This window comes from Mastomys coucha, unplaced genomic scaffold (genome assembly GCF_008632895.1).
Source record: "Mastomys coucha isolate ucsf_1 unplaced genomic scaffold, UCSF_Mcou_1 pScaffold20, whole genome shotgun sequence".
Classification (NCBI taxonomy): domain Eukaryota; kingdom Metazoa; phylum Chordata; class Mammalia; order Rodentia; family Muridae; genus Mastomys; species Mastomys coucha.
The window spans coordinates 86,255,150-86,267,423 of NW_022196903.1; the positions used below are offsets into that span (position 1 = coordinate 86,255,150).

General features: G+C 42.7%; 1 protein-coding gene across 4 annotated transcripts in view; it reads right to left on the reverse strand.

Moving 5' to 3' along the window:
- Nucleotides 1-12,274, reverse strand: part of Prickle2 (prickle planar cell polarity protein 2) — a 345,493-nt gene that overhangs the window by 164,110 nt on the left and 169,109 nt on the right. The window contains exon 1 of one of the 4 annotated variants that reach the window (XM_031382622.1): nt 3,792-4,183. The exons of the other annotated variants lie outside the window; for them this stretch is intronic. The gene's annotated coding sequence lies outside the window, so the exon portion shown is untranslated. Of the gene's footprint in view, nt 1-3,791; nt 4,184-12,274 lie in introns of those variants that run through there. 4 annotated transcript variants of the gene reach the window in all.

Below are 12,274 nucleotides of genomic sequence, written 5' to 3' on the forward strand. Positions count from 1 at the left end.
AAAAAAAAAAAAAAAAAAAAATAAGGGACAAAGGACAATAACCCAGGTAAATGCAGAATAATCTTGTACCAGGACTACTACAGATTAAGTAAAAAGGAAAGCAGGAGGGCTGGAGAGATGGCTCAGCAGTTCAGAGCACTGGCTGTTCTTCCACAGGTCCAGAGTTCAATCCCCAGCAACCAGGTGGTAGCTCAAAACCATCTGTAATGGGATCTGATGTCCTCTTTTGTCATGCAGGCATACACACAAATAGAGCACTCATATGCATGAATAAACAAATCTCCTTTTTTAAGTAAAGAGAATAAGCTTTCAGGGTTATGATGAGCAGTGTCTTGCTTACCCTTGGATGGACTGGCAATCCAGGCTGGGAATGTGCTCTGTCAACAGGACAGGCTGGTGAGAGACACATCGATTTCCACCCACACACACACACCTTAGTGCTTACAGTCAAATGTAAACTGCTTCTCCAAGGACTTCAGGCTCAACTCACAGAATCACTCACGACTTTTGCCTGACACTGATGTATCTGTCCCTTCTGCTGCCCCTATGCCTTCAAGATGAAAGTCTTCTCTGCCTGTCCCACAACAGGATATAAAACAGCGGTTCTCAACCCTCCTAATGCCGTGACCCCTTAACACAGCTGCTCACGTTGTGGTGGCCACAGCCATCAAATTATTTCATTGCTACTTCATAAGCTGTCATTTTTCTACTATTATGCATCATAATGTAAATTTCTGATGTCGCTTTGGGGACTATGACCCACGGGTTGAGAACAGTTGTTATAAAAGAACACAAAAGCCACTCCGAAATCTTGCATTTTAACCAAATATTAAATATCTTAGAAAAAACAAATTCTATCTTATCTACACTTTAAAACAGGAAAATATTTCAAAGAAACCCTTTAGAACATTACATTGAAATATGAGCTTCCACAAAGTATCATCGTATTTAACTAGGATTGCCAGTCTGTGATTTAGAAGCAAAAATCACTGTTCCCTCTGCTGCTGCCCATTGACAGAACACCGCAGTTGAGTTTATGATCTCCCAGCGTGTCCCATTTTATGACAGAGATAGGAAGGGCTTAATGTGCCTGGGAATTTTTCAAGAATGATTAAGAAAGATATCTTGGGGAATACAGAAACTCTGAGATTTGTTTTTCCAAATTAAAAAGCACAGATCTCGGCACATATAACCACACAGCCCTGAGCTGCACTTCTCAGGTATGCCTGGGGGGGTCTTTGAATTATCAGTTCTTCTCATAGTTGATGCCCTTCTGGGTAAACCGAACACAGAAGCACTTTGCTGCGTTGCAAATAGCCCTACAAAGACCTTAAATACCACCACCAAGCTGCTGAGCACTGGGTCAAACCTCTGTACTGCTCTCATTCCTGAAGATGCCCGTGTCCCCATGGACAACAAACGCCATGTAAAGGAAATATGGTAAAGGAAGCCAAGAGTCCTTCCTGCTGAAGATGGTGAGAGGAGGCCAGCGGGACACAGACTAGATATTATGGCTTCAGAAATAAACTCTACCTTACAAAGACCAGGAAGGAGCCATCCAAGACAGAAGGCATGGAATCCTATCACTTGAGAGGCGAGGGGTTAGGGATCTTGTGTTCAAAGTCAGCTTGAGCCAATAGGGGGAGGACTCAGAGAAAATGTGAAAGGTGAGAGGCATTTCAGTTTCTTAAATGAAAGTACAATTCCAAAAATTAACAATAAATAAAATAAAATAAAAGGCTTATTGATGGAGAAGCTGGAAAGACTGAGTGAGGCTAAAGAGATCAACAAAGAAAGACTGCCTACCTAGTAACAGGGCTTTCTTGTATTACATGCAAAGCTGCGTACCATCTAAGGCTGACTCAGGAAAATGCTCAAATCTCCTGGCAATTTCCTGAAGACAGGATGTCCATCATCTCCAGATACACACATACACACACACACACACACACACACACACACACACACACACACACACACAAACCACCCCCACCCCCACATACCACAGCACACACACACACACCACACACACCACACAAACCACACCCACACCCACCCACCCACACACAGAGCTTACATCAAATGATTTACACTCTAAAAATCTATTTGCCTTTAGAACAAGATTTTTTTTTTTCCTCTTGAAAAGCAGCCATGATTTGTTATTCTAACAAAATGTTCCTTCCTTCAAACAGAAATAAGTCACCCAGGAAGGCTGTCCTGATTTCTGCTCTGCATTTCTTGAAACTTTTGTCCAGTTAACAGTTTCTCCTGGCAGGACCTGAGAAATCCGTTGAGAGCTGGGCAGTCACCAACTAAGAGCACAAACTTGTTTTTATATCCCAGAATCTCCTTCTAGGCCTCATAGGAAGATGTTTTATGGTGGGATGAGCAGAATTAGCTACACATAAATTCTTCACTACTCAGGTCATTGACACCTTTGTCTGAATTGCTTAGTGGCTGGGATGATTTGCCAATTGATGATTTGAAAGAAGAGAGGCACAAATCCTCCCCAAGTGGAATTTTTTTTTATGTCTCTACTGAGTGGGCCATGTCTGTCTCTCTAATTACTCAACTAGCTGCACAGATAAAAGCATGTGTGTGTACAGAGCAGGGAACGCAAAGCATACGAATGATTCACGCCACCTAAACAATTTCAAATACAAGCCAGCCTACCAAAAGAAGGCTGCTGAAGCCAAAAATAATTTAATACGGGAGGAAATGGAATTTGGCAATCCATACATCAGACGTTACTCCAGTTTTGGAAGGCATGTCTTCCAGCTGCTTCCTCTTTAAGAAAAAAATACATAAACAAACTGACCCTTTGTATCACCTTTGGATGTATTACTCAGGTACAAGTAAGAGAACAGATTGGAGGTGAGGAGCTGCCTGAATGCATGCATCTTTTAAATCTAACCTACTCAGAGAACCACCATCTCTCCCCATTAACTTGGCTTCAAATTTCCAGGGCCCAGTTGCCCAAGCCCTGGAGGCTGGAAGCACTGCAGGCTTCATTATTCCCTGACTCTGAGTCAGCTAAGAGGGTGTATGAGATGCTCTGGACAAACAGGACTAGCTCCTCATTCCTGCCAACACACACACACACACACACACACACACACACACTCCCCTTGCAGACAGCTAGGAAGGGCAGGGGGTGGGGCTCCGCCTACCTGGATTCAGAGAGAACACGCATACAAATCTAGAGTTGATTAATGCTATACAGCCACACCAAGGAGCCGGGAAAAGAATTTTTAAGGTCCTAGCAATACTTTTACTTTTAGAGACAGTAAGCTCCAGGCATAAAGGTATGTGAAAAGGCATAAATAACACTGTAAAGGTGATTTAAGAATATGTCTTCCTGTTTAACGGAGCAGGTAGTAAGTCATTAGCAGTATATACATTTGAAATTATTTAAAAGAAGGGGAATTATGAGCAAATAAAATACTACTTAAAAGTCAAATACCAAAATTAAGTCCCCCTCCCCCAACACGCACAACAAGTTCTAAATGCAGTAATGTTAACCATTTCTGGGGATCTTACGAATTCCAATGTTGGTGAATAAAGTGGCTATAGGAATGTTGGTGGAAGCGCAGTGGTCCCCAGGATCCCCTGGGCAGAGTAAGACTCAGCTTTTGGGTGGAGGATACTTCTCCTCTCCCTTCCCCTCTACTCTTTCTCCAAGTCACTTTCATATTGCCAGGTTCCTTCTTGTCCAGGGGAGGACCCTGGGCCTGGAGCCTCTGCTCAGGCATCCTGTCTTTACTCCCCTGCGCTGGGGAGGATCCACTTACCAGGCTGTCTTGCTTGGTCCGCTTGCTGGTCACCACTTCGTCTCCACCCCTGGGAAACTGAAGATAGGCAGAAGAACCACGGGGACCAGCGACAGGGGCAGAGGCTAAGGGTCCCCACGGGATGTTGGCTGCCAAGGGTGCAGAGCCTGAAAGGGCCCTGCAGGGACTGCAGGCAAGAGTGAGGACATTCCCGGGACAGCAGCTGTTCCAGGAGCAGCCCTGGATCCTGAAAATTTCCAGCTCCTGGGAGAGAAGGTCTCCAGACTGCTTGTGGGCAGCTTAAAGGGACTCTGCCCCACCTCCTACAGACGCTCATTGGTGAAACTTCCCAGCCGCGGGCCAATCATAAGCCTCCTCCCAAATTGAGATTTAAATCGAAGGGAACTACTGCTTTAAAATTAGAAAGAACCTATGAGCACTCAAACACCTTAGTGAAGCAGGACAGAGGCATCAGGGGCCCAGTGTGCTTAGGTGCTGTTGGTAGAAGAGGCCAGCTGGCAGGCAGAGCAAGTGAGAAGGAAAGAGGGCAGATATACTGGACCAAGTTCCCTACTCCTTCTAACTTCTACAATGTACAATGTACACACCTTCCTTCGGGGAAGCAGTGTGCTCCCAAGTCTGCTTTCTGCTCCTCTATACAATTTCACTTTTCGTGGCATTGCACCATGGATAAAAGTTTTACATTCATCGACCAGATGTATCACTCTTTCCCGGTAACACAGTGAGCTACACGGCCGGAGGACACCAGTGGGTGCACAGACTTAAACCGCAGGCGCTGCCCTGACTACAGGGCTTAACTAGAGAATCTAGGGGAGGAGACTAGGTCTGAACACTGGTTTTACTTCCAGGAAAATGGACACTTGTAAGACAGACAGAAATAAGGATCGATTGCTGGCAGGACAGTTGTGCTAGGTCATCGGATGATCAATGAAAGATAAAGTCCTTGACCACGAGGAACTCACAGTAGAGTAGAATGATTCAGAATGGGAGGAATGGAAAACAGACGGATAAATAAGGAATCATATTAAAAGGTGCTCAAGGCAAGGCCAGGGATAGGTGGATTTGCTATAAAATGAAAGTAACTGAAAACAGCTTTTCCACAGTAGGGACCTTGGTACATAAGTCATGTTATATCCATATAATGGGATACTATATAGCTATGAGAAAAAAGAAGCAGAGCTAATAACAACAATGTTAAGTGAACTTCAAATGAACTGTTATATATATGTACATATATATACACAAACATATATATGTATATAGACATATTTCAGAGAGTGAAATGTATACTTGTTGGCATAAACAAATCTTCAAGTTTTATGCATGTAGATGCATATTATATATGCACAAAATGATTCTGGAAATATGCTTAAGAAAATGCCAAATTTTCTAACAAAGTGTTTCAAAGGCTGAACAGATTCCAGATGGAAAGAAGATTAATATTTTAATACACACTCCTGTGTTAAATGCCACGAACGACAGCTGGAAAAACCCAACTTTTCACCTACCTAGACATGCTACAGGTATGCCCAGCCTTTTGACATTGGGACAGAACTCAGTTACCTAGAAAAGTCATGCTCAAAAACCTTGTCATCAAGTTACAAAGAAAGCCCTCCCTGTCCAAATGCTCATCTCTTGGATACGTTTATTTATGACTTTGGGTTGGGTCCAATCATAGTTTCCTGGGGTACATTTGGCCCCTGGGCCATGGGTCAGACGCTCCTGTCAATTAAATAACAAAAATTCTTTTAAATCCTTAGCTAATTTGTGATAAGAACAGGGAAGCACTCATGTGGTGAAACATCCCAACCTGGGCTGCGGATGTGAGGTAGGTGGAGGATGACTGTCTGCTGGGATGAGGTTTGCCTTGGCTCAATACCATCAACTTTACAGCATCTAGAACTGATTAGGTGACTGGAAGACCATCTTCTGGGCATGTCTGCAAAGGGCTATCTAGACTATGTTAGAGTTTGTCCTTGTCTGTGAGAGAGCTATGAAGCCAGAGCCCCCTACCATTGGAAATAAAAGATATGCAAAGGAAGGCCATCTTTCAAGCTTTGCAAGAAAGGGAGCTCATTAAAGGCTCCTTAAAGAAAATGCCAAGCTGTTATCTTTAGGGAACACTTCATTGTTAGGCCTGGCTTGGGACCCCAATATGGGCATTTACTATCTTCTGAGTTTTACAGAGTTCCATGACTTCTCTAAATTCTGCTTACCCTAAGATGGAACCCATAGCACTACTCTTTGGGGTTGTTTGAAATTTAGAATATATACAAAGCACTGAGCAGAGTATCTGGCCTGTACAACCTTCTTTTATTAAATGGACACCTAGTATTATTATTACATAAACTCCACTGACTGGGTAGGAGAGAAAATGTTTTCTGTTTACAAAGATGTATGTATTTTTCTAACAGCTCGAGAGGACAGAGGCTTCAGTCTATTTTCACAAAACTACTCCGAGAAGTGGAAAATGATTACCAACTAGCAATCTTCTAGAAGTGAAGTTATCATGGCATCAACACCTAGAGTCCTTCCCATAAAAGAACCATAAACTAATCCTCAAAGAAGGGACAAGGTCAGCATATGCTTGATTTCAAGGAAGTGATTTGCTCTGCCCACAGCTGAATACGTAACATAAGTCTATGTCATTAAATCTTCTAATTTCTGACTATTGATCACAGAGGTAGTGTTCAGAGTCAAGACAGGAAAGGACTCAATGCATCCTCCACAGCTCTGCCCTGGGAAGTTCTTGAATGATGAGGACAAAGGGTGGAACGGAAACGCAAGTGCAGCCAACAGTGCCATGCTGCTTGTCAGGTAAGATCATAAAGCTCTCTGGCCAGTCTGTAGGAATGGACTGAACTGATAATGTTGATAACATTCAAAGTATAAAGTTTTGTGCCTGCTCTCTGGAAGATGCACTGAAGGCTGAAGTCTTACAGAGAGGAGGAAGAATGGCAAGAGGCATAGTCTTCCATTGATTCTTTCATTTGTCATCTAATGGATATGCACACATTACAAAGAGAAAGGATTTTCAAGGGAGGATAGGTAAAAGCAAATGTGAATAAAAGCATGGTGCCTGCCCTCGGAGAGCATAGCATGCTGAAATCTGAGATCACCACTTTAGTTTACCCACAGCCTCCTACACTTTCTCTACCATCCAATGGCTCTCCAACTTTTGTAAACCATTCCAACTATATTTTAGGATTTAAACAATACTTGTTTCAAAATGGTAATCAGATTTCATCCCTTAGGTAACAATGCTGAGCAGCAATGACTTCCTGGGGTGCTGACTCAACAAGAAGTTGGAGGGTATATTCTGGTAGAAAAGCATGGTATGATTGATTAGTGATGTCTGGCATATTACTGGGTAAGGAGTCACAACAGCCCCTCTAAAAACTCCCAGATAATCCAGTCATCTCACCCCTCAGATGAGAAAACAGAACTGATCTTTCTTCTTGTAGCATTTTCAATTCATCAACACTAGCAGAGGCAATCAAGAACATTCATATTTAAAATATGTGATATATATCACACATATACATATATGTATGGTGAAAGAGTGAGCTCGAAGTTTTCTGATGGATTTTTAAGACATGATCTCAGATCCTTCACAAGTCTGTATTCTGTGACAAACCAACTAAAAGTAAAGTTACCAATTCTGATCCCTCCAGGAGTTACATAATACAACTCCAGTTCACACACACACACACACACACACACACACACACACACACACACAGAGAGAGAGAGAGAGAGAGAGAGAGAGAGAGAGAGAGAGAGAGATTAATAATCTGAGGATGTTTGAGGATCTAAAGTACATGAAGGAGAAGGAATTAAGTGAATATATTTCAGAAACACAAAATGAATACACACAAAACATCAAATGACATGGTATTTAAGAAAGGACAAAGGTTTTCATCATGTTATTCCATTAAACGCTATAGATCTTATCGGCCAAACAAGGAAAAGAAAAGCTATTATTTCTTTTCATAGACACTTTATATCCTCAGGGTTCTGTAACACTATCTATAGTGATAGGGCCCGTCCCTGTCAAGCCATTCCACTCTCAGTCAACACTCACAACCATTACCCACCCAGCCACAAAGAAGCCAGGTTCACTGCTGCAAGGGACAGAGTGATACAAATGGCAACCAACTGATAAGCAGTGAGCCTGACCCACCACCCCCCAGACTGATTCAGATACAAAGGACAAATTGTAGAATTTGATTAACATGCCAGCTCTTCTGTCATGCCAACTGCAAAATGAACTTTATGGAAAACTAGCTACTTGAGAAACAGGTCTAATTAATTCAGTTACATAAACACAAATGGAATATGGGATGGGGGTGTGGTGGGGGAGTGGAAAGAGCTGGGGGTCAAAAGCATATATACAGAGAAAGGTAAGGGTGAAGAGGAACAGAGAGGGAATGGATCAAAGGGAATAAGAGAATGTGGAAAGGAGGCTTTTGGAAAGCATGGAGTTCAACTTGACACTTCAAAAGCTGTGTTCTGGCTTAAGATGACAAGAATGGGTCATGTTTATATTTTGATAGGATCCACTGCTGGTGATGTAGATAAATTAAAAGATGACCTGTGGCACCAATGAGATGGCTCAGAAGCTAAAGACACACTTTCCTGACAACCTGAGTTTGATGCTCAGAATCTTCTACAAGTTGTCTCCTGACTTCAAAATGTACCCATGTCAAACATGCCACAGCTTATGTGCATAGGCATGTGCGTGCGCACGCATGCACGCACACACACACACAAATGCATGCGTGTGCACACACAAATGCACACACACACATACACACACACACACACACACACACACGCACACGCACACACAGGCAAATAGTCTATGGCAAACAACTCTGAAGTCCCTACATTAGTTAAGACTAGACCCACCCTAACCATTTGCATAATGCTGAGATTTCTACACAATATGATTTTACTATGTATCATGTTCATACCTACTTTAAATCATTCACAATAAATGACACATCTAGATATTAGACTACTTACTATGCAGTAATTCAGATGCAACCAAAAGGAGAATGTCAAGTACATCACCCAGAGCTAAAGCAGACAGACTCAGAAAGCTACCTTCTAGATGTTTCCATCATATGCTAGCCCAGAAAGGGCAGAGTTCCTGAACAAACCAGAAAGCAGATCCAAAGTTCCTGAGAGCTGAGCAAGAAAGGTGATATTAAGTAACATGTAGGGACAGTTACATTTGTTAAAGCAAATGAAGTTGTGAATCTGTGAGTGAATTTTGCTGTATGAAATATAAATGTATCGAAACCTTCTTCCCGAAAACATTTCCATGTATCATTTTGGTTTTCATTTTTCCTGTATTGAGTATTTTTTCCGTTATCTCATTCATTTTTACAAAGATCTTTAAAAATGACAAAGATGTAAACAGATGTTTTTACATAGTTAATTAGGAATCATGGACTGACAAAGGCTGTTGAAGATGCTCACTCTTCATTCAAAGAGAGATGAAGTTTTGGAATTCTAGCCTCCAGTGAAGTTTACTCTTTGAGATAACTACAAGATTTAAAAGTCCAAAAGAATGCTCCTTGAGCATTGTACAATGATGTCAGCTAATGAATGGATTGGTTCTGTAACACCTACTACCTCACAGCATGGGAAATCGTACTACATAGTGAAACTTCTTGAGGGGAAGAAATGGTACTCATTGCATTCCTTGTCCTTCACACAGCAGGCACTTCACAAACAGCATCCATAAGATGAAGAGACACTTTCTAGAGTGTACTCACACTTCATCCTCTAGGCCAAAAGCTCCTCAGGGTGCTCACTCAGTTCATCCCACAACAGCTGGGTCCTTCATTTAGCTCTTCCATGCTGGGAACTGGCAGCCATCCCTCTCTCAGATAACAGATTCTAGTGTGCAAGTTCATCCTTTCTCTATTCAGCCCTGTTCACAACCCAGTCTTGTCTTCTATCAACCTATGCCTAGGGACTACTGCTTATGGGACATAGGTTCAGAACTTCTGACCAACCCAGGTGCTGCTAGGTGGGATGTAATCATGTTGAAAAGCATCCAAGCATTTCAAAGAAACATATGCAGATCCATAAGGCTAAAGTAACATGACACCTGAGACTTGCTTTGACATACTTAGGAAGGAGGACAAGGGTAAGGAGAGAGAGCATGGTTATACAATAGAACAGGGTCAGAGATGAAGCAAACAGAATAACAGGGTGTAATTTTTAAAAACCACTGTTTCTAGTATGAAGCTTTTTCCTTTAGGTTTTTCTCTAGGACTAAGTCCAGAATTAGTGCTCCTGAATTTAGTAGCCAGTTTATGTGCAGCAATTATCACATGTCAATTAATATGACTCAGGTAATTATAATGCTGAGGGTTATGTCTCAAGTATTTATGTCAAAGGAAAAAAATGATTGTGGGCAACACTGATAGGCTGAACTGTATAAGCTATGGAGGGACAATGTTCTTAGACAGCATGAAAATTATTAGGCTGTAAAAAGGCCATCTTCATTCCTGTGTGATTTATCTCCTTAGCGAATCATGCCAGGGAGATCAGGAGGAGGACCACAAGCTGCCCAGCAGAAGACCAGAGGCTCAGGAAGCAGAATTTACATTTAGAGAATTCTCTCTCTCTCTCTCTCTCTCTCTCTCTCTCTCTCTCTCTTTCTCTCTCTCTCTGTGTGTGTGTGTGTGTGTGTGTGTGTGTGTGTAGCATTATGACTCAAACTAACTGATTCCCTTGAATAAAGTGGTGGCTGCCTGCCAGCTATGACCTGGTCCATGTCTAGGTCCATAGCAGAGCAGACTAAAGATCGCAGCACTCTGCAGCAGGCCCTGGAACAAGCCCCCAAATGTTCTCCAATGTATGGTTCTCTGGAAGGAAATCCTGACCGATCCAATGGCCTGAAAAGAAAATCTTTTTGTTTCCTGTACAACTCAAAGGACTGAGTCATCTTTCTTCACCTATGCTTACAGCCAACTTGCCTTTGCATATAAAACAGTACTTTTAAGTGCAGAACATGAAAGAGAACAAAGAAGAGAGGGAAGAAGTAAAAGAGGAAGCAGGGAAGAAGGGAGGGGGAGAGGGGAGAGAAAAAGGACAAACTCAAGTCTCTTCTGTCTATCATCTTCAGAAACCATCCCATCTTCAGGGCTGTTCTGCCTGCATTCTTGGAAGTTCTAAATGCTAAGCACTACCATTCATGAACATGGTAGTCCTTCCGACGATACCCTCAGAGCAGAGAGGAGAGGCACCAGGATCAGTTTTCTCTTCAGACTCCCAGGTCTATTCTTTCTCAAATCTGTCTGGGGCCCCTTCTCTTTTTAACACCCCTAACTTTGCATTTTCCTTCATCTCCAAGACACAGCTCTACACACCCTCCTGTTCTCTAGTTCTCTAGTCTTTCTGTTTTTGTTTATTTGCTTGTTTTTTTTTAAGATAGGATTTCTTTGTGAGCCCTGAATGTCCCGCAACTTACTCTGTAGACCACACTGACCTCCAACTCATTGATCCGCCTGCCTCTGCCTCCCAAGTGCTGGGATGAAAGGTGTGCACCACCACGCCTGCTCCACAGCATCTCTTAATGCTCTCTGCAGGCACTGTTCTGGGGTGGGTCTTTTCTATAAATTAAGCATATGGGTTCTTTGCCGTACTGACCTTAGTTGCCACAGTGGTACAGGAGGACAATAAGCATAACACAGTGGCTGAGGAGGAGAAAAAGATGGAGAGGACATGGCTGATGTCAGAGCCTGGTTCCAGCCTAGATCGATGCCCTAAGTCTCATTATCACGTGGACAAATGATCTGCTGGATATGGCCATCCTCAAATCTTACAGACCCTATCTTAATCTTCCCACTCAAAGCTGGTATTCCATCATCTTCCCGTAAGTTTCCTTCTTCCATGGAGTAATTTACCCAGAATCCCCAGGCATGCAGACAGATACCAGACACTACTTTCAATTCCTTTTGCTCATCTCCACAACAGAATAGTTTCACAATGCCCTGAGTACTGTTTACTTCTCCCTTCCTGATGTTGTACCCTGTTTCAAGCACAATCACCTCTTTAGTAGACTTCTGTACCAGTCCATCTAACAGGATTCACTCAGAAGTCTTGTCTCTTCTCTCTTCAGCCAATCCCATTCCATCTGTACAGACTGTGGTTGCAATGATCACATTACAACCACAATCACATTACATTAAGTAGCCCAAATGAATATATCTACTTAAAACTTTTTCTGGCTCCCCAATGACCCCAGTTCCTAATCTTCATGCTGTGCTAAGCTGTCCTCTGTGCAGGTCTTCTGGGTTGTTTCTCTTCTCACTCTGACTACCTGAAACACAAAGCAGCCCCCCTAATGCCTGCATACACTCCAACTTCTCACCTGGGCTGCCTAGAGAGTCTCCCTTCACTGTAGAAAGCCCGCTGAGCCCTATCTATGAAATACCATGATTGCCAGCACGCTGCAGGCA